Source organism: Stegodyphus dumicola, chromosome 3 (assembly GCF_044657685.1).
Source record: "Stegodyphus dumicola isolate Sdum_Otavi_A_Nest chromosome 3, ASM4465768v1".
In the NCBI taxonomy this organism is placed as follows: Eukaryota; Metazoa; Arthropoda; class Arachnida; order Araneae; family Eresidae; genus Stegodyphus; species Stegodyphus dumicola.
The window spans coordinates 63,550,243-63,576,677 of record NC_140770.1 but is presented as its reverse complement, the minus strand read 5'-3'; the positions used below and the strand labels follow the sequence as shown (position 1 = coordinate 63,576,677).

At 32.8% G+C, this 26,435-nt stretch overlaps 1 protein-coding gene across 3 annotated transcripts in view; it reads left to right on the top strand.

Annotated features, from left to right (window-relative positions):
• The window catches only part of LOC118190710 (plexin-B-like), a 1,029,017-nt gene that overhangs the window by 831,066 nt on the left and 171,516 nt on the right, over positions 1 to 26,435 (top strand). For all 3 annotated transcript variants that reach the window (XM_085812956.1, XM_085812954.1, XM_085812955.1), the window contains one exon: positions 21,201 to 21,263. The gene's annotated coding sequence lies outside the window, so the exon portion shown is untranslated. The remainder of the gene's footprint in view (positions 1 to 21,200; positions 21,264 to 26,435) is intronic.

Below are 26,435 nucleotides of genomic sequence, written 5' to 3'. Positions count from 1 at the left end.
AATAAAGGGTATTTATCTTTTTACTTAATTTTATGAAAATCAGTTGCCTGATTTCTATTTGAACATGAATTTATTCTTTTCCCTTAAAAATAGGTCTATGTTGTGAAATGGATAAGAGATTGTTTAGACTTCTTAGAGTTATCTTTATTTCAAAATTAATCGCCTGTTATTACTTAAATGTGCTTTCGAAAATGCTTTAAATAAATTTTAGAAGCTCATTTATTACATTTTCGGTTTATGAATTCATAAATATATTTTTCATTTTTCTTAAGACTTTAAAATATCTTCAGTACCGAAAACCATTTTTAAATATTTCAGCAATTGAACCGTGTACAAATAAGCGTTTTGCAAATGATTCCGCTGCTTTTCTAATTTAAGTTTTGAAAATGAAATACATTCATTAAATCATTTCCTGCTCATTTTTTCCACTTTCCATTTTGTTTTTAAATAATGCATTGTTTTAAGGATGTAAAATATCCAATTTAAAAATTCCTTCTAGATCGATAAGCGTTTTGATCTAATGAACTTGAAGAATTTTGTAAGCTTATGAAACTGAGTATGTTTGCCGAAGTGTACTGTAAGAAGACATAAATAAGTTTAAAAAAAAAAAAAAAACTTGGATGTGGATTAAGTTAAAAGATTTCGTTAACACTCTGAAGCATTCTGTATTAAAGTGCAAAAGAATTTCCTAAATGGACGAACGCTAGTAAAGCTTTTGAGAAATTTAATTTTGAGCTAAAGTAAACACAGCTCTGCTAGATAATTTTTCGGCTATAGAAATTGTGAATTTTACATCTTAATTATTTAAAAACATTTTTATCGCGTCTTTGAACGAATGCTAATCTAATTATCGCTTACGGTATTACGTGTAAAGCTTATGATCTGCTGGTGTTAATCGAATTAATTAAAGTTTGTTTTATTAAAAATGAAAGCCCTTAATGCGCCCTTTTCTTTCATCACGCGTCGTTTAACTCTGTGAAACCAGAGAGTTCTGCTGTGGTGTGTTGCTGAAAGCTTGGAAAACCCTATAGTAACTCTTTTCATGTGTTGCTTATTTTTCCCAGCGCATTCTACCTAAGAATGGATGCGTTTTTCTGTGCATTTCAGCAGCATAATTTTGGAAAATCTTTTTATTCTTATTCAATGAGATAATTCAAACTAACGAACTGTTGTAATTGTGACACTTCGTTAATTTATCAGATGATGATATCCCTTATTACACTGAACGGTCTTTAAAGAAAAAAAAATAATTTCAAAGCGTTTCATAATTATGCCAAGCAACAAAATTATTTGTAAATAGTTTAGACGAAAATTTTTCTTTTAATTTATTTTATGAAAAAAATTTTTGTCGATGTTAATTTGTTAGTTTTATAGCATTATTTTAATAGCCTGTTTTTAAACTGTATTATAGAGAATAAAAGTTGGAAAAAAGTTCATATATCGATAAATTAATAAATATGTGAACAGTTTAACAAATCTTTTGAAATTATAAATATTTGATGAATAATCTGTGGTAGAGAAGGATTCGGATACTGTCCCATTTCATTTTGTCTGTCACTTTCAGTACATTCTATTAACAATTTTCTTTTTCGCATTTCATCCTCGTGCACAGAATGCTACCATTTTAAGACAGCAAACATCAGCCCTCCTTAAGATTTTCGTAATAAACAAAATTTTTGACTAATTTTGTATATGAACTACAGGGATAAAAATGTAGGACTCGAAATTGCTATAGGAGCCCCTTCGCATGATTCCCCTATTTGTAATATTGGCCACAGGCGAGAAAACAATTAAAAAAATACTTGGGCCATCAAAATAGCAGTTTTGCATATTTTCAGCAACAGTCAGCTCAGTTAACATGGCCGAATGAACAGAGTTGTGAACTTGGCCTAACTAGCAATAATTTAATTTAATTGTTCTTAATTCAGAAATACGGATATTGTTCAGTAAAAACAAAATGTTGTAATCAACCATTTTTTATGCAAGTTGTGATTATTTAATCTATCTTCTAAATATTGGTTTTAATGGCATTTATAACTTAGTTTCTTCATAGCTTAAGTATTTAACTTAAACTATATTCTTTCATCGTTTGCAGTGTATTCTTTTTGTTTTAAATTTGATTTAATTTTCGCAACCAGATGAGCTTGTTCTCTAGAAAATATTCTTGAAAATATAAATAAATTGTTAAAAGCATTTTTGTGTTAATTATAATATGGGTTGTGTCTGGTTTATATGTTTTTTAACTGCTTTTAGATTAATCTTAATTTTGAATTAACTGTGGATATCGTTCCCTATTTACCCCAGCAAATCAAAAGTAAACTGTATTTTCAAATTGCTTAATACGTTATAATTAATAAACAGTTCGTTTAATATGCATTTTATGTGTAATATTTTATTGTATTCTTACATTAAAGTAAAAAAGAAAAAAAAAAGAGTTAAATGTTAAAATATATATATTTACGAATTGGCTTGTTTTGGGAAAGAATGAATTGATTTCATTCATACTGAAATGTTTTCATGCATTTTCTTTTCAGATGTACGCAGAACTTATAAATTTTGCTTTGACCGCAAACCGCTCATCTGACGGGGTTGCCCGCTAGTACAATATTAAAAAAGATAAAAATTTGAAAGGTTCAAATTTCAGATTACGTCCAAAGGGGCGTTTCTTGTAACATTTTGTCTGCTACCTTTATTTATTAAATATCACGTTCTTCGCACTTAAACCATAAAATTCAGTTCAAGAGCAATATCGCAAAATAGTTTTAAACTGAGCATATCTTTAGAATTTCCGATAGAGTCTCGCGCCCGCTGGAGATAAAAATGTTTTTTCTGTACAACGTTGCCATGGCTCGCTTTGAAATCCTTAAGTTTGCTAATCAAAAATTCGTTAAAGATTTAGAAAATATTAAATCGATAATAAAAAAATTTCCAAATTTCAAATTAGCGCTTCCACATGCCCATATTCGCAGTAGGATTACGTCATTCAAAATTGGATAGCTCAATGTATCATCGTTTTATCACAATGCGAGAAATAGACATACATTTATGCAGATTTTTCATTATTTAATTTCTTCAACTATAATGCAGGACTCTAACATTTGGTGACAACAGTTTGAAAAGTGAAACGGACATTTATAGTGAACCAACGTAAAATCGCAAAATGAAAACAACAGTTCTTCAGGAACAAAGCCCTTTGGACTAAAAAAATCGTAGTAGAAAGAAATTTTAATTTTATAAAACTGCCTTTTATTTGACAATATTTAAGTTATTGTTATATGTTTGCAAGAACGGTCTTATTTTCGATAACTACAACAGCAGCATCTTCTGTGATGAAACCGCAAACTGTTATAAAAATTTACTAATACTAAACATATAAGAAAAGTTTTATAAAATATTTATGTATATTTTATGATAGAGAAACGATCATACTCGTATATCGTGTATCTATGTGTGTTTTGTGCACTCCTATAGTATTCATTTCTCAATATTGTCGGCATGTTTACAAAACTATCATTAAAATATTAGAATTGATTAATTCAGGAATTCATTTATAATGACCCATATAATGTGGAACTACAGAGTTGAAACCTCTGTTCTTCGAGCTTATGTGCTCTACGTATATGCTGTGACGTTGAATATCGTAAGACAGGGCACCTTTTCGGAGACTCATAAAAAAAAAATGCGGCAGAATTTGCGGACTTGTTCTTCCCTTGTTCCATTTTGAGATGCGGCCTAGAATGGTGTCATCAATCCATTGATCAATCATGTAGTCGTTAAATATCTATGATGTAATTTTATTTACAGCAATAATAAAAATTAAATCATTCAAAAATCGACTAGGGGCCGTTCAAAAGTAGTTTTATTTTAAAAAACCGTGCGATGAATTTATTGAAGAAAGCTGATGTTTTCTGTCTCGGAAACTAACTTAGAGTTTAGAGCAGAAGATGAAAGGAGAAAGGGGGAACCTAATAGGAGTACCAAATGATGAAATGGCGCAATTTTGAGTAGAAGACGAAACCAAAAAGGATAAATCAGGCCCACAACCACCCTTCGAAGGTATTTCTCCCATCTTCTCAGCAAGCTTTCGTGCTGTCACGGTCAGCACACTCGGCTAGTGTTCGAGAGGCCCGAATCCCGGCGAGAGCATTGCTCTTTTTTCACGTCTCTCCCGCTCCCCCCCCCCCAAAAAAAGCCTAATGTTTCTACACTGGTGCCCGAACTGAAAAAGGTAGTGGATAATGATTCTTCTCCACTAACAGGATTTGGCGATTCGGTCCTCTAACCCCCATTCTCCATTTAAAAAGTGGAGTCTATAAGGTATTTCTTCCGCCTTCTTCGCATGCCTTCGTGGTGTAATGGTCAGCACAATGGGCGCGTATTCGATGGATCCGAGGTCCGAGTCCCGGCGAGGGCAGTGCTCATTTTTCACACCTCCTGCCTCGAAATAACCTCTGTACGGAATCTCTGATGGTAAGGAAAAATTTATAAACCTGTAGCAAAAGGAACTACAATGGCGGGCTCACTCATCACTTGGAAATTTTAGCAGTGTTGCCATCTTAGCTATTTTGTTAGACTTTTGACCTTGCGCAATAAAATCTCTTTTAAGGAAAAATTTAAAGAAACACTATTGCATTACATCAAGCATTCCCAGTACCATATGCTGAGAAAACATTGATCTGAAATTATCTACTGACAGTACTTTGCTTTTATATTCTATAATTGGCTGAGCTACTTAAAGAAAGGAACAAAATCTGAAGTGTTCTGTGTGCTGAAGAAAATATTCGCTGAGCTTGAGCAAAAAAATACATCTTTGTGTTCATTGGTTCTTAATCTGTCATTCTGCATAATAAAAGAAGCAGCTGCTTTCTTCTGAATGCCAAGGGGTGTTAACCAAGAGGAATAGCCTGCCACAAATTATTTTATATTAGTCAGCCACAGTATTACTACTGTTCGAACATTGTGCAAGTGGCTGTGACGGTCTGGAGAGCTCCGCCCCATTCCAAGTGATGGACGAACGTGTTCTGCAACAAATCAAGGCTCCCTCTTCGTCTCCAATTTCTCCTCATCGTACTTTCCAGCTTTGAGTATAAACACGTTCTGTGTAAATAAATAGATCCCCGTGGGGAAATCTCTCTTTTTCTTATCATTCGACTGTCTGTCTGCACCCATCTCGTCGTTGGAGGGCATGCTGAGAAATTAGGAGGAAGTCGGAAGATCTGTTTCTCTATATTTTAAGTGACATTTCTAGGTGTCAAACAGGAGGTATATATTTTTTTTTATTCTTTAATCGGCATGTTCGTTCCTTATTTAATATTTTGGGATTTCAGGGAGGCGTATGTAAGGGATGAGAACAGCCGTGCTAGGATTTTGGAGAAGTGAAAAAAGAAGTGTGACTGTGTCATGTGGCCTTTAAGTGTAGCTAGTTGCAATTTTTACTTCATACTGGTTTTGCGTTTGTCGTATGATTAATGACGAAATTCCGTGTAGGAAGTTTTTTGTTACTTTTATTTCTCGTTCGAAGCGGAAGGGTCAAAAAAATATTCTGAAAAGTCTTTTCTATAGTCTTTTCTAAACTCTGTTTTTCAAAAGAAAAGGAAAAAAAATGGCATATGCAATTTTTATTACTATACTTTGATTTTTTTCCCCCTTTCGTGGTTTATTTCTAGGTTTCTAATTATCCACGAAGGCCAGTTGAAAACTTCTTTTCCCTCGACGGTTATTCGAGTGTCTTCGTTTTTAGATTTTGAGCGTATTATTAATTAAATGTGAAATACTGCAGTTGTTATTCGCGATTTAATAAGTTTGTACATGAGCTGGATTATTTTTTTTTTAATTTCTTTTTTATTGTCGGTTTTCTAATGAAGTGGGGGAAAGAATTTGAGATTAGAAATTTTTCGTTTGTATCATGAATTGTAATCTGTGGTCTTGATTTTTGGTTTACGTCATGGGAATCGAATCGCTAATTATTGCACAAATTTCTCGTATCTGGTTTAAGGATAACTTTTAATGAAATCGCACTAAAATTTTACTCGTCGTTTTTAAAGGAACTTCCGAAATTATTACATCTGATTTATAAACTCACATACATTAGGCGTCATCACTGAACACTTGTTTTCCCTTAAAAAAATCTCCACGAAGGCATATCTTCCCTTATGTGCTTTGCTGCAATCCGAATAATCCGGTCCACACACACATTATATATAATTAAACTTAAAAATAATAGATTTTGTTTTAAATGTATACAAAATAATAAAACCATCAATAATTGTAGACCTACTGTAAAAATAAAGTTTAGACAACATGGTTACAAACGAAGTTATGAACTCAATTCGATTACTGTAGGATACAGTTTTTGATGTTCAGAAAAAATGATATATGATATTTAAATGCATAAAATCTTTAAAAAGAGAGCTGAAACTAAAAATGATAACCTATGCTAAGGTCGAAGCGAAGCGCTGGGATATTTAGCCAGTTCTATTATTCTCGAATAATAGATAGATAGATAGAATCGAAGTTAGCTCTTAAGATAACATAAGTGTTAAAATATCATTTATAGCAATAAAATATACTGCGAAAAAAAAGGGGGACAGTTCTACGTCTCCCGTTCTACTGGGCCGACTGACAAAATTCAAATTGCGTTTTTCATGTCTCGAAAGCGCGACTCAGAATATATATTATATTTATATATAGCATTGTTTTAACTTAAGTATTTTGACACAAAATCGGACTTTTTCTAAAATAACATTCCAATTTTTCGATTATGCCCAGATATGACATTTTGTAAATTTTGGTGCGAACTTAACGGAGAAATTCAAAATTTTATCCTGGTGCCATTTTTTTAAGTTTGAGCCAAGAATAATTCACTTGGCGAACTTCTTAATATATGGCAACCTATTTTCCTTTCCCTTCCTTCATGCCGAAGCGGAAAAAAAGGCACCTTGTTCCTACCTTTCTACATTGTGCATGAGCGGGAAAAAAGTCACCTTCCTAATTTCAAATAATTTTACAAAGTGTCTAAACCACATTTCATTTTTATCGCTTTCAACAAATATGCCAAATTTCAAAACGCGCCAATATATAAATTCACGTATATCTTCGGAAATGTTGAATAAAAAACTGTAATTTTTCTCAGGTATGCTTAGAAATGCGTCTAGTTTAAGATGATGGTAAAAATTTTATAGATTATAATTCAATTTTTTTTGAAAAATTTATAAAAATTTTTTTAAAATACAAATTTTAAAAATAAATCATAAAAAATGGGTGAATTTGATTTGGAATGAACCTGAATTTCGAAATGTGAAAGGCAGAAACAAATAAGTTTAATAAAAAAAGATTGATTAATAAATATATACCAAACTCAATTAACATACAGGAGCTAAAATTTTGAGAGCTAATTTTTTAAAAACTACTTGTGGGATATTTATAAAACTTAGTCGTTTGGCATAATTTGAGTCGTAAAAACGAAATATGGAAAAAATTGGCAGGTCATTTCAAAAAACGTCCGATTTTGTGTCGAAATACCTATGTTAGAATGATGCTATATATAAATCTAATGCATATCCTAAGTCGCGCTTTCGAGACATGAAAAACCCAATTTAAATTTCGCCAATCGGTCCAATAGAAGCAGAGATATAGAACGGTCTTCCCTCCCTTTTTTTCTTCGCAGTGTACATTTTTTTCTTATTTTGTAATTATGCGTGTTTTACCTGTAATTCCGATTTAGTTTCTAATTGTCAATTAATTGCTAATAATAGTTATGTATGTATGTAATGTATGATATGTGATAATAGGTTTGCAGTCGTGGTATGTTGATAGAATTTAGCAGAGAGCTGACTAGAAAAGATGAAACAAATTTATTTTTTAAACATACCCGAGCAGATCTCAGCGGCCTAGATCTCACTGCAGCGAAAATCACAACCGGCTTGATCCTTAAAACGTGATTTTTATTTTGAGCAGGAAGAATTCTTCAGCGATACATGTTTGGCTAAATTAGTACATTAGTTACGCTAAACGCGCCCACGTTGTTCAAATATATATATATTCTTTATTCGTATAAAGCAAAATTAAAGTTAATTAAAATTTAAATTATGTCATTTTTAAAATTTAAGTTATGAAAATTTTAATTGCATCTATAATAATAATACACTTAGGTAATTTAAACGAAGAACAAGTTAAGTTCAAAACTAAAACCCTAAACACGCGCCTTAAGCTGTATTTATTAAGTGATTAAATTCAAAACATAGCGAAAGTAAATTAAAATAACATATTTAGTTCAGGAATAATAAAATAACACACACAAAAAAATTTTTTTTTTCTTGCAAATGCAAATAATTAACCAGAAAATGAGAGCTGTTCCAAAATTCCCAGACAGATCACCGCTGAGAAATACAAAATTCTTACAAAATTACCACATAAACTACATAGGTGATAAAGGCAAAGAGATTTTGCATCTTTTTTGGATGTACCGGGAAATTCATTAAAATGAATGATTTTCGTGCTTAGTACTTCAATCTTTATCGACATATGTAAGAGAAAAATGAGCGTACATCGCAGTTCTTACTGATGTTGCTTTAGAAAATAAGTGACTGTCAATTATTTGATATCGCGTCTAAGTTTAAACTCCTTTTCTTGCAAATGGTTTCGAACCGAATCTTTCAGGGAAAGTAAAGACAACTCAGGGAAGTGTGTAAATATTTCCAAGTGTTTACGTTGTTTCAAAAAAGTAAACCACAAAAACAAGTATCTTTCTTTCGTTCCAAGGTAAAGAAAAACCGAAGAACTCAAGTTTTGTTGTCAGGTGGCGTGGCGGTGGATGAAAAATAATTTAACTAAACGGTCCCTACTGTACACGCCGATCGGAACCGACAAGCCGAGCGCTTCTCCTCTGCGTCATTATATTGGATTGATCATCGAAGCAGAACTGTGCCGGTGCCGACAATCTGACAGACAATGTCACACACATCCCCGCACATTTTCTTTCGCGCTTGTCCGTCTGCCTGCCTGTCGCCGAGAAAGGAAAAGAGAGAGAGGGCTTTGACAACTTTCGGTCTTGATTCCCCTTCCCCCGTTTTTTACTTATTTTTAGAGTATTTTTAACATCAAGTTGTCGCAGCGTTAAATATACTGAGCAATTCTGCACCAAACTTTCCGATCTCTCATTTTTATCAGCTACTTCAGAGTATTTTTTATTCCGAGAACTTTTTCATTAGTCTCGACTTCTCCGGCTCTGTGCTGGATAAAATAATGCAATCCTACACTATTAATGGAAGCAATCAGTTCGCTGTTCAAATGAAAAACTTTTATGGAAATATTTAACCCCTTCATCAGTAATTAACATAAGTGACACTATATATTTCATTCTTCATGACTTAGATCATAATTTTCCAACCTATGCCACCCCCCCCCTTTTTGATTATTTAAGGTTCAGCACCTTCCTTCAAGTTTGTCTAGCGCTCCCCAACCTTGCAATAATGATATTATATTTAGATTATAAGCTTTCTCCCGCCTTCTTAGCATGCCTTCGTGGTGTAGTGGTCAGCACGCTTGACGCGTATTCGAGAGGTTCGTGGTTCGAGTCCCGGCGAAGGCGTTTCTAATTCTCCTGCTCCGAAATATCCTAATGTCTCTACAGTGACAAAGGTGGTGACGAACTAAGAGGTGGTGAATGATGATTTTTCACCACCAGGATTTGGCGATTCGGTCCTCTAAAACCCCAGTCGCCCTTTAAAAGGGGGAATATATAAGGTATTTCTCCCTCCTTCTTAGCATACCTTCGTGATGTAGCGGTCAGCACGCTCGACGCATGTTCGAGAGGTTCGTGGTTCGAGTCCCGGTGAAGGCGTTGCTCATTTTTTTATCTCTCCTGCTCCGAAATAACCTTATGTTTCTACAAGATGGCTGTTGAATGTAATCTAGGGGCACCAATTGAAAACGCTTAAAATTTTCAATGATTATTTCCCTTCCCCTTTATCAAATAGGGTTCAGTAAAGATCATCACGTAATTCGAAAACTCAATAATATTGATTTAAGACTCTCAAAGCATCTATAGTAATAAATCTGACTAGATAAGCACAATTTCCTGTCATGGCGCTCACAATGATATAAACTGAAAGAACACGCTACTTTCACGTAACAAATATCGCTAGCAAGTACGGATTTGCGGTTATGTTTTTCGAATATTAAGACTGATAGTTTATAGTTTCGTTTCCGGACGGAAAGAGAAAATTGAAAATACTTGGACCTGGGACCAAAGATCCAATGGCATGGCATAGTTGGTAGGTAAGCGTATACGTGACCGTAATATTAGTGTCATAAGGTTAATATTTAAATACTATTAGTTTCAAGAGCATTCATGCAACTAAATTTTCCCAAGCCTATATTGCCCACTTACTTCTCAATGCTTCTTTACTGATTTTCGAACAAATAAAAGCCTGCCTGCCGTACGATCTCCTCATCGTCCACTAACTACGCCTAGGTTGGGAAACTGACTAGATCATAGTTTTACGCCTTTTTTATTTCCCAACTTTATATTGCACTTGCACAACATTAAATTATTGATTAAAATTCATCAAGCAGTTTTACAATTAGACTGGTAGCTTGTTAAGTTCTGATTCCTAAACCAAATGCGCCTTCAGCAAATTTGTAAGAAGGATTCCTTTAGATAATCTTGTGTTATTCTTGTGATGTTCCAACGGAAAACATTATTTATGTGTAATAGATCTGATACGTCTTTATTAAAGCATAATGAATAACATGCATAAGTCTAAATAATCAAATGAAATAATTTCTTGTATTCAATTTAAAAGTATTAATTTTCTGCATCTAAAAGTCACTTTTCAATTAATTTCCTTTCGCTCAACATTAGTTTCAGTAGTAATAAATACATTAGTGTTCGTATTCACTCCGTGTCCGCTTGCTAAGGATCAGGAAGACAATTTCTTTAAGAACATCCGCATTGCGCAAACAAGAATGAAAATTTTGCAAGAGTAGTTATTACCGAGACCGACACGAAAATGCTGGCTTCACAATGGATTAGAGAAAATCCCCTAAGATCATCAGATAAAGACAAACCTAAAAATCACATCTGGTTAATTATTTTTTCTCAACATCAAAGAAGTTGTTAATCAAAAGCTTTTTGCTTGAGAATATGTAATTCAGTGGTATCGTCTTGAAAAGCTGAAATATGTATGAAGTAACGAACACTTGGAGAAAATTTCTGGAGCTGTCAAGAAACAAACCGTGCTTCTTCCTTCACGACAGGGTTCCTGTGCATCCATTGATTTAGACTTTTGTCATTTATTCATATATCGTATTTACATGAAATCATTTATTTAAGGATAAATATTTCACTTCTCATTTATTCCAGGTACAGCCAATGTTTTTAACTTTCAATGCATAAAATTATTTCCAAACCTAATGAACGTAGGATTGCAATAAATTAGATGTAAAATGCTATAAATTATCACTGTAGTTTTTTTTTTTTTTTTTTTTTTTTTTTTTTTTTTAAGGCACGTTATGAAAAGAGGAGATCTTAGGGAGATAATCATCTAGGCTCTATCATATTCAATTCAGAAAATTTATAGAGCATACAAATGTTAACATGTTCTTAAGGGAGTAAATGAATTATTTAAATGTTGTTTGATACTTTTCAGTAATACGAGTATTATTATCAACTGAGACACCGTTACCTTTCCGTTAAAAATTTAGATGAAGGTCTAAATTAATTTAGATGCAGGTCTAAATTTTTAACGGAAAATACTTGGCTTTATTTCTTTAGGCGGTTATAACTTAAGCCGACGGGAAACAAAACGCTTTCAAAGAAAGTTGGGCAGGCGCATATCAATTTCGACACATGACACCAAACAATTGATAACTTGGTTCCTAAATAATATCAGTCATCACGACAATGTAAGTTGTCTTTTCCTTGCATGTGTCGATAAAGTACTTGATAATAATTCAGTGGAGAAAATAACTAATAATATCATTACCATGCATACATTTTACTTTATTTTAACGAATATTTTTATGAATTTGATATTAAATAATGACTATAAGTGAAATAAAGCCATCTGTGTCGATACAGACTTTCAGTTTTTTGTCATTGTCAAAACCAATTCAGATGTAATGAATTGTTTGCAATAGATGCACATATTAACGCATTTTTTTTATTATTATTTTTTAAGTGCTGACTATATGTCAAATCTGAGTTTTTCGGCAGAAACTGTATTCCACTAATGATATCTTTCGTAGAGTTTCTCAATAGAATAGAAATCATCGGAAGCGTCGAAATAGCGCTCATAAAAGAGGAATAAGAACTGCAGTAAAAACCTACTTTTTCTTTAGCTCTGAGTACCAGAAGTTCGGAGGAAATTGCTTGTCATGTTCTTCTTTAATAGCGTTGGCTTTATTTCTTTAGGCGGTTACAACTTAAGCCGACGTGAAACAAAATACCACAATCTGTCATATCTCTTATTAATCATTCGAGACCACTTTTATCGAAGTCGAACAATTTTCGCTTGTGCACGAAAACTGCAATTGTCTCAGTAACAGCCGAAAATTCAGCTTTTACTATTTGTCTATACATACTATATTCCATGTTTATGAAATTTCAACATCCACCATGAAGGAATCGCCTGTTCAAAAAGAAATTGATGCCGCATATTTTTAATGGTAATACAAATAAATAGTTAAAATATCAGACTAATAAAATTAGTATTTTCTGAATCACCTTCAAGAGGTTATTAGTAGTAGATTAATTATAAATATATATATATATATATATATATATATTTTTTTTTTTTTTTAATCATCAGAATTCCTAAGAAACTATTTTGAATTACCAGAACGTTTGAAACGTTTAGCATTACAGATTACACAGAAATAACTTGAAACCGAAATTATGAAAGCTTTGTGGAAAACGGAACTTCATGCATCCTCGATATTTCCATTAATTCAGTCATCTTCGCCGCTAAGTAATCGGAGTCAGCTAGGTATTCATTGTCATTATGGCTTCCCGTGCTTTCTGCTTAATGCGGTGCTGGTTCGGAAGGAATTCGAAGAGGAAACCTATCAGATTACGCACTAATGACATCGTTCTGCTTTTCAAGAACTAAAACAACACTCAGTAGCTATTTCGGTGTTGCATCACCCAGTCGCAGAACGGGGATCGTTCACCAGATAGATGTTCCTGGAAGACGGTATCGAGTTAGTTGCCCGTGGAATCTCGGCGCAAATCAGCATTATCGGCTCTTCGCACCCCCGCAAAGAAAAAGTTAGTAAAAAAAATGCAGAAACGACAGCAAGAAAATCTGCAATGGCAAGATGGGTGGCCCAAATCATCCAACACAACAGCATCCTGTTGTGCAGTTATTGTAATTTGATGGGATGGCATAATGCGTTTTAGATAGCCTTAAAGGTTTGACTACAATGTGAAATATTTTATTTTTAGAACGCGGGGGGGGGGGAAGGTAGATTTTTCAGATTAACTTATTTTATGATAGTAATTTCTCTGCTGTAAATTAAAAAAAAAAAAAAAAAAAAATTTAGAATATAAATTATGGTCATTTATTTCTTAGGAAAACTTGCGAATTTTTCCCCGCTTGGATAATTAATAGACTTTTCATCATTTTGCTTTCTTAGCAACAATAACGTGGATCTCAATGAAATTCAGTAAATTAAAAAAAAAAGTGCAAAATCTCCCCCCCCACCCCATCATAATTCCTTCCATTATAATCGAGTTCTTGTTTTTCATGAAAGGGCATCCTTCGGAAAACGTGTTATTAAATGTATTTGGTCTTAAATTATTTCTTTTTTTATTATTATTTAAAATGAATTAATTGAACTAAGACATTATTACATCAGAAATACCCTTAGAGATTTTCTCAAATACAGATTGACTGTCACTGAGAGCAGTAACTTTAGCAAGCACCAGTGCCATTCAAATTATTTTAAATAAATCTGTCTGAATTTACTGCAGCACTGTCCTTCATATTTAATTATATTTTAATAATATTCCTTGCGTACGAGTTCCTGATGAATTGAATGCGCACAAAACCGATGATAGTTTGATAAAATATATTTTCAGGAAAAGAAATAGTTCTAGAACTTTCCACAAAAATTCTCGTACAGCTTTTCTCAATATGACAGAGAACGATCAGTAGTTACCAGTTTGAACTACTAAGAACGTTATACAAAACGCAGTGCAAAACAACGAAGTCGTGAATCTAATTCTGAACTAACAACTGTACACTGATGCTCTGTTTCGAGCTTACATAGTTTTCTCCTTGCCGTTGAGAAATCTTTAGTACCTTCTATTTCTCGAAATTACTGGAGGGCATGTACTGTTAAAGTTACATATAAGGGTCTGATACGGTTACAGTTACATATCAATTCCAGAGATTCAATTACTTATACAGAGACTGGACCAAATGTTTGCCAAGTTTGGCGATTTTTGGTGATTTCTCGCCAAATTTGATGACAAAACTTAGTTGCTAAAGCCATCGCCAGCTTGGCGATATCTCACCAATTTATTGAGATAGCTTTTTACCTCAATGTTAAGTAGACTTGTCCCTGTAACCTTATTTTTCCGGCATTTCCTTATTTTTTAAGCATTTCATGTTACATTATACAAAAGTTACTACAATTTCGCTTATAATTTCACTAAAATTATTTACACATACAAAAAATTCGTAACAATAATATATTTAAGTTCAATGCACGGCTTCACACTGATAATCTATGGGTTAACTGCCGGTGACTATCAGCGTATGTGTCATTTTAATAACTTAGTTGATTTTTTTTTTTTTTTTTCCCGCGCGCTGTCCATGCAAAAGAGTTAGTTAGTCACCCATATCATGCAGTTTAATTTTTACTTTAAAGAAGAAAATGTTTGATAAATTTTTAGTCATTAGTTTCTGACGGTTATTTCCATTTAATTTTATTTCAATAAGTTCATTGGTATAATTTCCATGACGTCCAACTGATAATTAGCATGAACTTTGGCGGCGTTATTTTAAATGAATAAAAGATGTTTCTAAAGACATACGCAAGGTGATTAAAAAGTGTTTGGAGAAAATACAAAAACAGGTAGAGGGGACCGAAATAAAGCAGATACTGTAACGCAGAAATAGCGAGCTGAGATGGTACAAGGAGCTGAGCGGTAAGTAAAAACGTTCTGCTGGTGTAAATTGTCATTCCCCAGACGAATTTCAAGGGCTTTGGATTACTGTCTGAAAGCGGAGCTCGCCGACTTTATTGTTTACTCTTCGACTGTGCGTGGAAATGGAGCAGCTGATCAAAGTAGGTCTTGGAAATTGCTCTGTATACTTCCATTGAGAAACTGTTCTGTTTTAGCCTTAGCCCCACAGATAAAATTCATTCTGTAGAGCCCTGCGTTAATGTAACAATGCGTACCACTCGAAATTTGCACGGAAAATGACCACTTGTACCAGCACAGCGCTTTTATGTAAAAGCTGAACAGTACTGTATCATTTCGGGAAACGTATTTGGCAATAAAATCTGTTTATTTAGATTCCCTTTACCCGCCTTAACATTTTGCCGGATATTTTTGAGTCACCCTGTGTTAGGCATCATTTTATCTTTAATATTGCGTAATTTGTTGATTTTAGATTTCTTTTAGCAAAATCTTTTAAATATTTTTGAGTGCATATATTACACCACCATGCGTTAACAATAACCATAATTTACCACCATAATAAACCACCACAGTCTGCGCGTTTTGGCAAGTGTTGCCATTTTGCGAAATGTATAATCTTTAATTATCTCTTATGCGGCATCAAAAATTATGAATTCACAAAGTATTGACATTTTATAACGTGTAAGAGCCTTATTTTTTTTTTCAAATTTAATCGGTCATTTCGAATTTAATCATCAGGCTTTTAACACACTGAGAGATTTAAAACCAGTAAATGCACTTCTTAACACTATAAATAGTTATGTTATTATTTATTATAACTGACTTATATAATGTAAATTACAATTAATTTTAATCTGTCTAACTGATAATATTTAAAACTATATACAGGGTAACCCAAAAGTCCATTAACATTTGAAAATTCAATAATTCACGGAATAATGTAGCTAGGTAAAAATTGACACACATGCTTGAAATGACATGGGGCTTTACTGAAAGCCAACCCCGCTCCCCCCCCCCAAAAAATGCAAAAAAAGGCCAGCTTATGGCGCTGGGCTGTGATGCTGCGTGAGATTCGTGTATGAAATGAACTGAAGTGAGAGAGGGAATCAGTCTCTTCATGACTTTGTATTTTTTCTATCCTCGTCTACGGGATTTATCACATCAATCGTGATAGGACCCTTTTCCTTCGAGGAAATACGTGGTTCTGCTATTTAAACTGTCAGTCGGATGGGTGCAAGATGCGCTGATATGTTACAGAATCGCATCGTCCCTAGTCTGGCTGATAAACACCCAAGGTTTGACTTTTATGCAGGATAGCGCTCCACCCCATATTGCTACACGTGTGAAAGATCTCTTGCACACATCACTTGGTGAAGATCGCGTGCTGAGCCACTACTTCCGTCATGCTTGGCCTTTCAGGTCCCCAGATCTCAGCCCGTGTGATTATTGGATGTAGGATTTCCCGAAATCGCAAGGTGTACCGCGATCGTCTGACTTCATTAGGGATGCTAAAAGACAATATCCGAATTCAGTCTCTCACCATACGTACAGGCATGCTGCACAGTGCTGATTGTGCAGTGAAAAATGAATTGTTATGTTAATTATTGCTTTTGTTGTTATATTAAACGCCAGCTATTGGCCGTTTTAAGCACTTTTTTTGCTTTTAATAAAACCTTGATATTTCAAGCGATTTTTACCTCTGTACCTACCTATGCTATTCGTTGAATTCTTGAATTTTCAAATGTTAACGGAGTTTTGGGTCACTCTTTATACTGCGTAGAATCGTTTGCCCTCCTTTTTTAAAAAATATTTAATGAATAACTGTTGGAATTCCGTGAAAGTGGGAGAATTAAAGAATCTGATGAAGTTATACTGTTTTATTCGTGGTTTAAAAAGAGTGAATTTTTCAGAAACTTTGCTGCATCATTTTTAGAAAAACGTATTTACTTTTAGAGGACGGCATTTGATAATAATAAGCATTTAAAAGTAATTTTACGCTTTTTTAAAAAATCAACGAAGCAAATCAGTGATTTTTCAATTATTATTTTACAATAAAAACCAAGAATAGCATATTTTGCATTTTTCTCTATAAAGCTGAAAAATTCCAAATAATTATAAATTTAAGTACAGTCTGCTTAAAGAGAAAGAACCAGATATTAAAAATATCAATAGATCTGCCGCCCTTAGCAATTTCTAAATATGTTATAAGTACAAATTCTTCTTTTGTGTGAATTATGTTGTCTCAGCATTCTGTCCGTGAAACAGAATAAGTAAAAAAATAGACGAAACTCAATGCTACCAACGCCATCTCTCGTGAAAAGCAAAGCTTCACTAAAAAGGAAGCGCAAAAAAAGAATCGAATAAAAGCGATGAAGAGGAAGGGGGAGTAGAAAGGGAGGCGCGAGCTAAAATATGAAACGAAATAACAGAACGGAAAAGGAAAGAAGGAAAGTAAAATAAAAATCAATACTATATCGTTCCAAGTCGCTGAGCTTTGCACCATCTTTTTTTCCTCGTATCATACTACAGAATGAAACAAACAGTAGCGGGAGATCTACATCTCTAATCGCTGGAGCGCCAAAAAAAGATGTCTGTCTTCTCTACTCTCCCCCACTATCAACTCTTTGTCTCGAACACTAGAAATTCTTGTTTGGTTATATCCTAGACTAGCTTGTCTCCGATTCCTTAGACATCTGTTTTTCTTTGCATCCGATAGTTAGTTACTTTTCTAAGCCTTTCTTTTCTTTCGCGCCATTTCTTTCTTTGTTCGTTTTGCATTAAAAACGGTTTAACCAATCGCACGCGTGGCTTTCCGCCGCATATTATAGAATTTCCTTTCTTTGTTGCTTGTTCATGGCAAACCAGCGATTAGAATGTGTATGCGCGGCCAAGTGTAAATTTCCTGACGGTTTGTCGTTGTTGTTTTTGCACTCTTTGTGCTTTTTTATACACTCCGAACATTGGTTTGCATTGTGTTCCATCACAGTTATATGGTTTCGAAAATGCACCAACATGAAGTTGACATCCATGATTTGAATGTGAAGATTTGTTTCTTCGTAATTCAAACCGCCAATGCATCTGCATCTGCATTTAAAAGAGAAAAGAAAACTGATTTAACTGAGTATTTGACCGTAAATAATTATTCTCCGCAGATAAAGAAATTCAGTGAGAGATTCGTATTTTATTAAAAAGTATTTTTAAACTTTATATAAGCAAGTTTTCTTCGGTTATCCGCTATACGATTAGGGAGCCAGAACTTTTCTTCGACAATAACATTGCCTATAATTTATGTCCTTTGTGAGATCACTTACCTGACGGTGTTCCTCGATTTATTCCTTACTTTTGTTAACACAAATGAAAATACAAAAATACAAGTATTTTCAGAGCTGAAACATTTTTGCAATGAATTCATTTTATATTTCGTGTATGAATAACAACCGTGCAATATGTATGCAAAGTACAAGCCTACACCCTTGTGTGTGCATATCTGAAGTAAAGAAAAATATATAACTGAATAAAACTAGATTTAAATTTGTATAAAATTCAGCTATAGATTCACGTCGGTGTTACAGGAAAATTCTACGCATGTCGATGGAGATAATCATGAGAACCGAATGGAAGCAGCAGAAATGTTCTATGGTATGGAGGTATGTCACTTAAATATTAAACAAAAATAAATCAAAAACACCAAGGAACAATCACAGTTTCACCTGTCGAGCATAATAGAAGTCAAAGATATCGAAATTATTAGTTAATTCCGTAAAACGTTGCCAGAGGTGCCTGAAATTAATATGATTATATAAAATTTGTTTGGCGCATTTGGATGGTTTCATGCAAATTTAATTCATCAAAGGAACAAGTTTTGTCAGTAATTTTAGCGATACTAAAGTATAAAGGGGAAAAAATTAAAAAGTCAACAATGAAAAAGTTAATTATATTACTAATTATAAGTTTTGGATTTTATCATGACCGTCCAGACGGACGGTATAGTAATTAGGAAAGCCGGCTGCGATATCGAAAGGCCCGAGTTCGAATCCTGGAGAAGACATGGAGGAAAACTGTCTGTCACCTCATAGGAGGTAAAGGTGGCCGCCTATTAGGTGCCTCCATAATAAAATGACCATCACTTCTAGCCTTAGTAGGGGCGAAAGCCAAAAATGACTAGAGCCCGCCATAAAAAAAAAAAAGAAAAAAAGAAAAAAAGTCGTATTCAATAAAATTTATAAAGAACTAATTCAGAATTTGTTTTCTTAAAGAATGCAGTTTGAGGGCCTTTGTATGGATAAAATGTGAAGCGTCAAAAATTGAGCAAATACTTGTATTTTTATAACACTGACATATTTCATAAAGGCGTTTTCGAAGTTAAAATTATTCAGCTTCATTCCTTATTGTATTTTAGATTTATTTATCGAATTAGATTAAATTTATGCCATGGAGATTATCTAATCTCAGCTCGTAGCTTTTATCTAAAATTCGTTTACTATTGATGATGTATATATTTACGATATATAGGAATCTTAAAGAAAATATGGTTTCTGAAAAGAAACGTTTTCCTTAGCGGAAGAGTAATCGCTAAATAACGACCCAATTCATACTTTGAAATAGGGTGGCTGACAAAGCGAAAGTTAACTGTAATAAATAGCTTTTAAGAAGAAAGTACCGATTGCAACTCAAACTCACCCAGTCTTAATAAGCGGTCATGTAGCAAGGTCTTAAATTTTGGCACCTCCGCCTTCCGTCATTTTTCCATAATTTTTATTTGTTATTTACTCCCACTGTGGGCGGACCTTTGGCTCTATTACAGAGGCATAATCCGTTACGCTTGCTTTGTGGATCAAAACATTCAGAAAAGGCAAACCCATTCAGTATGATTGGGATTGGTCTTCCAGCTGTCCGCAGTGTGTGCAACGAGCCAGACCTAAAGAGGAGAGGATAGATTCTCCCACAAAAGAGCAAACAGAAAAAGGGCTGGGGAGGTTCTTCAGAGCTTAGCTTTAAGTCCTTTCGTCAACAGCTGTTTGTGTCGAGGGATTCCCCTTTTTGAGATTCACCCCCTGTTCATTATGGTCATTCTTCTCTTCCCCTTTTGGGAATTCTCTTCTTTGGCGTGTGAGTTTGACCATTCTCTCCCTAGTCTAAAGCCACTGACCATTCTGGTCTCTGTTATCAAATCTGAGTCTGAAATCAAATCTGAAAAACTAAGGTTTATGTAAAGGATTAATTTCAGAATAATGATTTAAAAAAGTTATTTTAAAATTAATTTATTTACATTGTGTGTTACGTATTCCTAAGTTAGTAAGTTTTGCCCTATTGAGATAGTTCACAATAATAGACAACCAGTTTTCGTATTCGTATATTTTGGAATGATACCATCTGCTACAGAAGTTTAAGGGTAAACTTTTTTTTTTTTTTTTTCCGAGGAGGACATCGACATCATTGAGGAAACTCCAGCTTTCAAGGAACATGTTAAGATCATGTAAAGGTTGGAACACCATGTGGCGATAAGTCTGGGACTGATGAAACGCGTGTTCCCAATAAAAATGCCCTGAAGAGCTCTTTTATCAGTTCATTACTACTGTGTCGCTAATAAGAATTTTCTCCATATAGTACATCACAAAATATTGTATTGATTTGAAATTTTTATTATCCTTGTATTCAAAAAACATTTCGCTCTGCATTTCAGACCGATCGATTTCTTAAACATTTCTTAAACATTTAAACAATCAGAATGATCCGTTTTTATTTTTTCTCATGCGGAGCTTTGATGATACATCTCTAAAACTAATATGCGACGTCTTAAATTTCCGTTGCCTTTAATTTAAACAGCTTAGTTATAAAATACATATTTATGACCATTATAGCCAACTGGTTTCAAAATGAATTGCCTAAATGTAATGTCTCAAAATAGTGAAATTAGTGGAAAATTATTTTGTTCCTTTTACAGCATTTCGTTCCTTTTTTTAATAAAAATAATGTTATTAAGATATTTTTTATGATGCATATTTTCAAGTAATTGCATGGTTACATTCCCTTCCCTTTTTTGCAGGTTTTCGTAAACGCATCACATCGGATTGACGCCCTATAGAGTCAATTTTGTTTCATGGTAGAGGTAAGCATATCAATTATTAGCATTTCAGTATTTTCCAGATTATATTTTCAGTAATTTTCAGTAGTTTGTACAATGGATATCCGTTCAACTAATGAGTTTTATTTCTGATAAAATTATTTGACTAGAGAGAGTTTTTTTTTTTTTTTCCTCTTAAAGAAGGATATCTGTATTATGTTTCTTTTATTTAAGTTTAACTTCTGAAAATTTACATATATTTAAATGCACATGCATGCAGTCTCATCATTTAAAAGTCGCTAGATTAATAACTCTGAAAATATGCTGTTTTTAAAGTTTTGATAGATTTTTCAGGATGGTTAAATTTCAGATGAGTCTGAGCTACATATCACAATTTTGCCGTGTCTCTTCAGGAGCTTAAATAGATATACAAATATGCATTGTTTCAAAACTAATTTGTACAGAATTTGTACATTATGTATAGAGAAAGAAACATTTCAAATAAATTAACAAATTTATTAATTAATCTTATATAAATTAACAATTTGTCTTGCTTTTGCTGTATAATTAGAAAAGTGTATCACTATAATATACAAATTTGAAACTTTTGAGCGATATACTGAAATTTTTCCCGATTCAGAAAGCGAGACATTTTCTTCAAATTATAATTTTAGAAAGAATAGATTTAAATCGAAAGAAGACTTAGTCATCTTTGTTATAGCATAAAAAGTTTTTTATTGCAGTATAAAAATGAATAGTTTTGCAAAACTGAACCAGTGATTTTCCCTTGCTCTTACAACATTATGTCGGAAAAGTAAAAACGTGTATCTGAATAGTTGCAAAAATTCTGAAATCGAAATGCGGAAATTATTTTTAAATAAACAATTAATTCTCTGATAATTTTGCAGAAAAGAGTGATAATTTAATTTCTCGCATACAACGAGCACGAAATATCAACTAACGAAGATGACATTTTAACTATTTAGAAATAATTTAACTAGTTTATTAGATGAGAATTGAAAGGTTAGATAATTTTTTTTTCCAATCAATTTTATAACTATGCATATTCTTGTGCTTTCGATAAGATTTCATATATTTACTTATGTTACTTATACATAAGACAGATGTATATATATTTTTCTGCTGTCAACCACCAGTGAAGTTAAATCAAAGAAATATAGTTTTGTTGATTACTTTTATATTTAACGGCCAGCATGTATTTTAAAATTATTTTAGAGTTATTATATATTTTAAATTGGTGATTGTTAAAAAGGGGGCTTTATAGTGTGATGTTTAAAGCTGTATTTCAAAAATAAAATTTTTGCTTGTTAACCTATTCTGATGGTGGGTGACAGAATTTAGGAGCGGGAAACTTTAAAAGAATTTAGAAGAACACCAAACAGTTAAATTTAGAGATGATAATATTTTTAGAATTTCGGGAAAGCAGAATTTAGCGCAGCAAGATTTTTATAATTTAAAGGGGACCGGGCAGGAATGCCTCCAGTGCTGCATGATTATAAGAGAATAAATACCTAGGTACACTTTGGAGCGGGGTGACTCTACCGCTCTACTCTCCCGTTCTACTGAGCCGATTGACGAACTTTAACTTGCATTTTTCTTGTCTCGAAAGGACGATTTAGGATATATATTATATACAGCATTGTTCTAACCTAGGTATTTTGACACAAAAATCGGACTTTTTCTGAAATAATATGTTGATTTTTTTCCGTATTTCGATTCTACGAAAAAAAAAAGTCGATTTGTCATTTCAGAAAAAGTACTATTTTGTGTCAAAATACGTATATTAGTTTATTGGTATATACAAATCTAATATAGTATATCCTAAGTCGCGCTTTCCAGATAAGGAAAAAGCAAGTTAAATTTTGTCAATCGGCTCAGTAGAACGGGATATATAAGACTGCCCTCCCCTTTTTTGTGCAAAGTGTACAGTCGTAAAAAAAGTGGGGGGAGCAAAAATCTTAGACCAAGCAATAACAGAGAAATCAGATGAAAAGGCTGGCAGCTGAACTGTATTTTATTGACCCTGATATTTGAGATGTATAAATTTGAGCCATCAGCGGCTATCGGGCAAAATAGTTCATAGTAAAATGAGTGATCAAAAGTAAAACTGAATCAGTCATATAATGTAACCCGCATGAATTGAAGAAACCAATCCTAAGAGTTACATTCGGATCATGGAGAATGGTACTTGGCCTTTCAAAATTGTGAGATATAGTACAATCACATTTAATAATCTTTGTAATTTCTTGAAATTTTGAACTTTTGACGCAGTTATTTGAAACTTCTGGACGTTCACTTTTGATAGTCAGGCTATTTAAGTCCTGATGAGTGATATTATTTTTTAAAAACCAAGGCGTGTTGAAGATGAAACGAAGTAGATTGTTTCATACAATATACAATTTTTGTTGATTTTACTTCGGAAGGTATACTAAACTAGAGACGCATATAGAAAAGTCGACCTAACCATGTTAAGATAAATCAGAGTTTACTTTCTAGGAAAAAAAAAAGATTTTTTTTTTCTTTTTTTCAGGATTTAGATACACTATTATAAATTCTGTGTAAAACTTTAACGAGATATAGTTAATATGTTGAGAAAAATTTAATTTAACAATGTTCAAGAATTTTCGTTTTACTGAAATACAGTTTTGTATCCACTGAATTATATGGTTTATGACGGTGGTCTTTAAATTGAGAGTTCCGAGACTCAAAATAAAAATGCGAAAAGAAGTTAATTAGTGTTAATTGTTGGTGTTACACTATTTAATCAATGTTTATTAACTAAAAATTATAAAATACATAATAAACTGCTTAGATGCAGATTATTTTTAAAACTTAACGTGTTGTCATCATCTATCGAAGAAAATGATGTGCAATATATTTCAAAACTAAACAGTTTTCTAATAAAAAAAAATAAATTGAATGTCGACGTCAGTGTTTAAAATTATAATAAGTTTGTAGATCAGTAGTTTATGAGAATGAAAGAGAACCGAGGCTGATTTTTGAGCGTTAATCTATATTCTGCAGTTATTGCTTATTTCTTCTTATTACAATGGAGCCACGTTTGAAGGGTCGAATGTCTACATCCGCCTCGCGAGCCGCAGTTTGGCCGTGTCTGGAGAAATTTCTCATGGCTTATTTCGTCTGTCGAGTGTAATACAATTACGATACAACTTTATAGCTTTTTTTTATGATAAATAAGTGTTAATACTCAGTTAATAATGTTTATACGAATGAATAATAACGCTGTGCAAAAGTTGTATGTGAAAAGTAGCAAATTAATAACAGTCGTTTGTTTATTTATATATTTATTTTCCCCATCACAAACCACTTCTGTACGAGAAATTTTGTTATATTTATATGAATGCGGCCTTGTAGTCAGTATTTAAATTTTGTAGTAGATTTAACCTTCTCATTTCCTGCTGTAACTTATTATCCTAATTTTTAGACTAATTGCTAATATTTATTCATTATAAACACAAAAGCTATATCGTAATTGTATTACACATGATGAGGTCATTTATCATTAGGAAATTGCAACTGTCGCGTAGGGGTAAAATACTAGCTTGACCAATGATCCATTCACTTATGCTGAGGGTAGATAGAGACCATCGTATCTCCCCAAAGAGTGGGAAAGACCACGTACAGTTTCAAAGCTCTCTTGGGAAAAAGTTGAAAAAAGCGGGGATCAGTAACGACTGTTAAGAGTATTTTATTAGACAATGGTGTAAGCTTGATCCAGATTGCTCTGAGAACGTTGTATTGTAATCTTGGTTATAAGTGTAATAAAACAAATCATAACAGAGAAAGAAGTGTTTTATCGAGCTTTCCACAAAACTTTTAACGACTCATTTTTTAGCATTTTTCATAATTCTAGAGATCTGTATTTCACTTTATATTAGAGAAGGCCAAATGCAGAAGTAAACAGATATATTCCTCAAACTTCTGTTTCGTTTAAAAATTACTTCTGTTACTTAAGTGGCTCAATAGTACCTATCTGCTTGCGAATAAACTCCTATATTGGAAGAATTTCTAAGGGAATTCAGTTTATACTGTACATACGTTCGGAAATGATAAATTCATTGAAGAACAGATTTTCGGGGTAAAATATAAGAATTTAGGGGATTTATTTATTTATTTATTATTTATTTATTTATTTATTTATTTATTTTATTTATTTATTTATTTATTTATTTATTTATTTTTATTTATTTATTTATTTTTATTTATTTATTTATTTATTTTTATTTATTTATTTATTTATTTATTTTTTTTTTTTTTCAGTTATATGACATGACTTCATATAACAACGAGGGTAGTTGTCTAGTTAGTACCACGAAAATGTGAAAATTTAAGAATTACAGTTGGATACTAATTTTAGATTTCTGATTCAAGATTCATGGATTTTTATCGCATCGAATCGAACCGTGTTGAATCGAAAACTTTGTTGCACATTTGGTACTGTCAAATATTAGTTCTTGAAATAATAATAACTTTTTAATTTTAATGCAAAAGGTCAAATAATTTAAAATGAAAATTGAATAAATGTAAAACTGGATAAAAATATTAATATTAATGAAATTTATACAAATATAAAAAATTGATGGAAAGTGAAAGCAGAAGATATTGAATTTAAACATTATTTAATTTTCCAGCACAAATAATTCCAAAACTGCTAACTCCCTCCCCCCTCCCCCATTTTTTTTTTTTTTTTTTTTTTTTTTTTTTCTTTTAGTTTATTTAATTGTGCTTATTCTAGCAGGGATTTTTTAATAAAAATCAGTGATGCAAAACTTCTGTAAGACTTCGCTGATTATAACAGATTTAAACATTTTTTAAAAAACAATAACCTATCTAAAATTAGAAATTTTCTTTGTAGTTTTTTAATTAATTAATTAATTAATTTTGTTATTCTTGTTTGTTTCTGTGAGGTTCAAAACCAGGTTGTTTATGGTCAACTAGTACGTTGAGAGGCAGGCAAATTACCTGAGAAATCCCCGTTTTCGGCTTATCAGTCTATAAGTGGTAACTTCGCTGAACTCTCGTAATTTGACCAGGGTTTAAATCTCGGCGATCAGATTTTCTCCACGGACGTTTTTGTGGTTTTCTGCACGTAGATTCGAGTCAATTTCTCTTAGACAGGCCTCCGCAGATTAGCTCTGGCATGCTTTGCTTATAATCAAAGAAACCAAGCCAGTT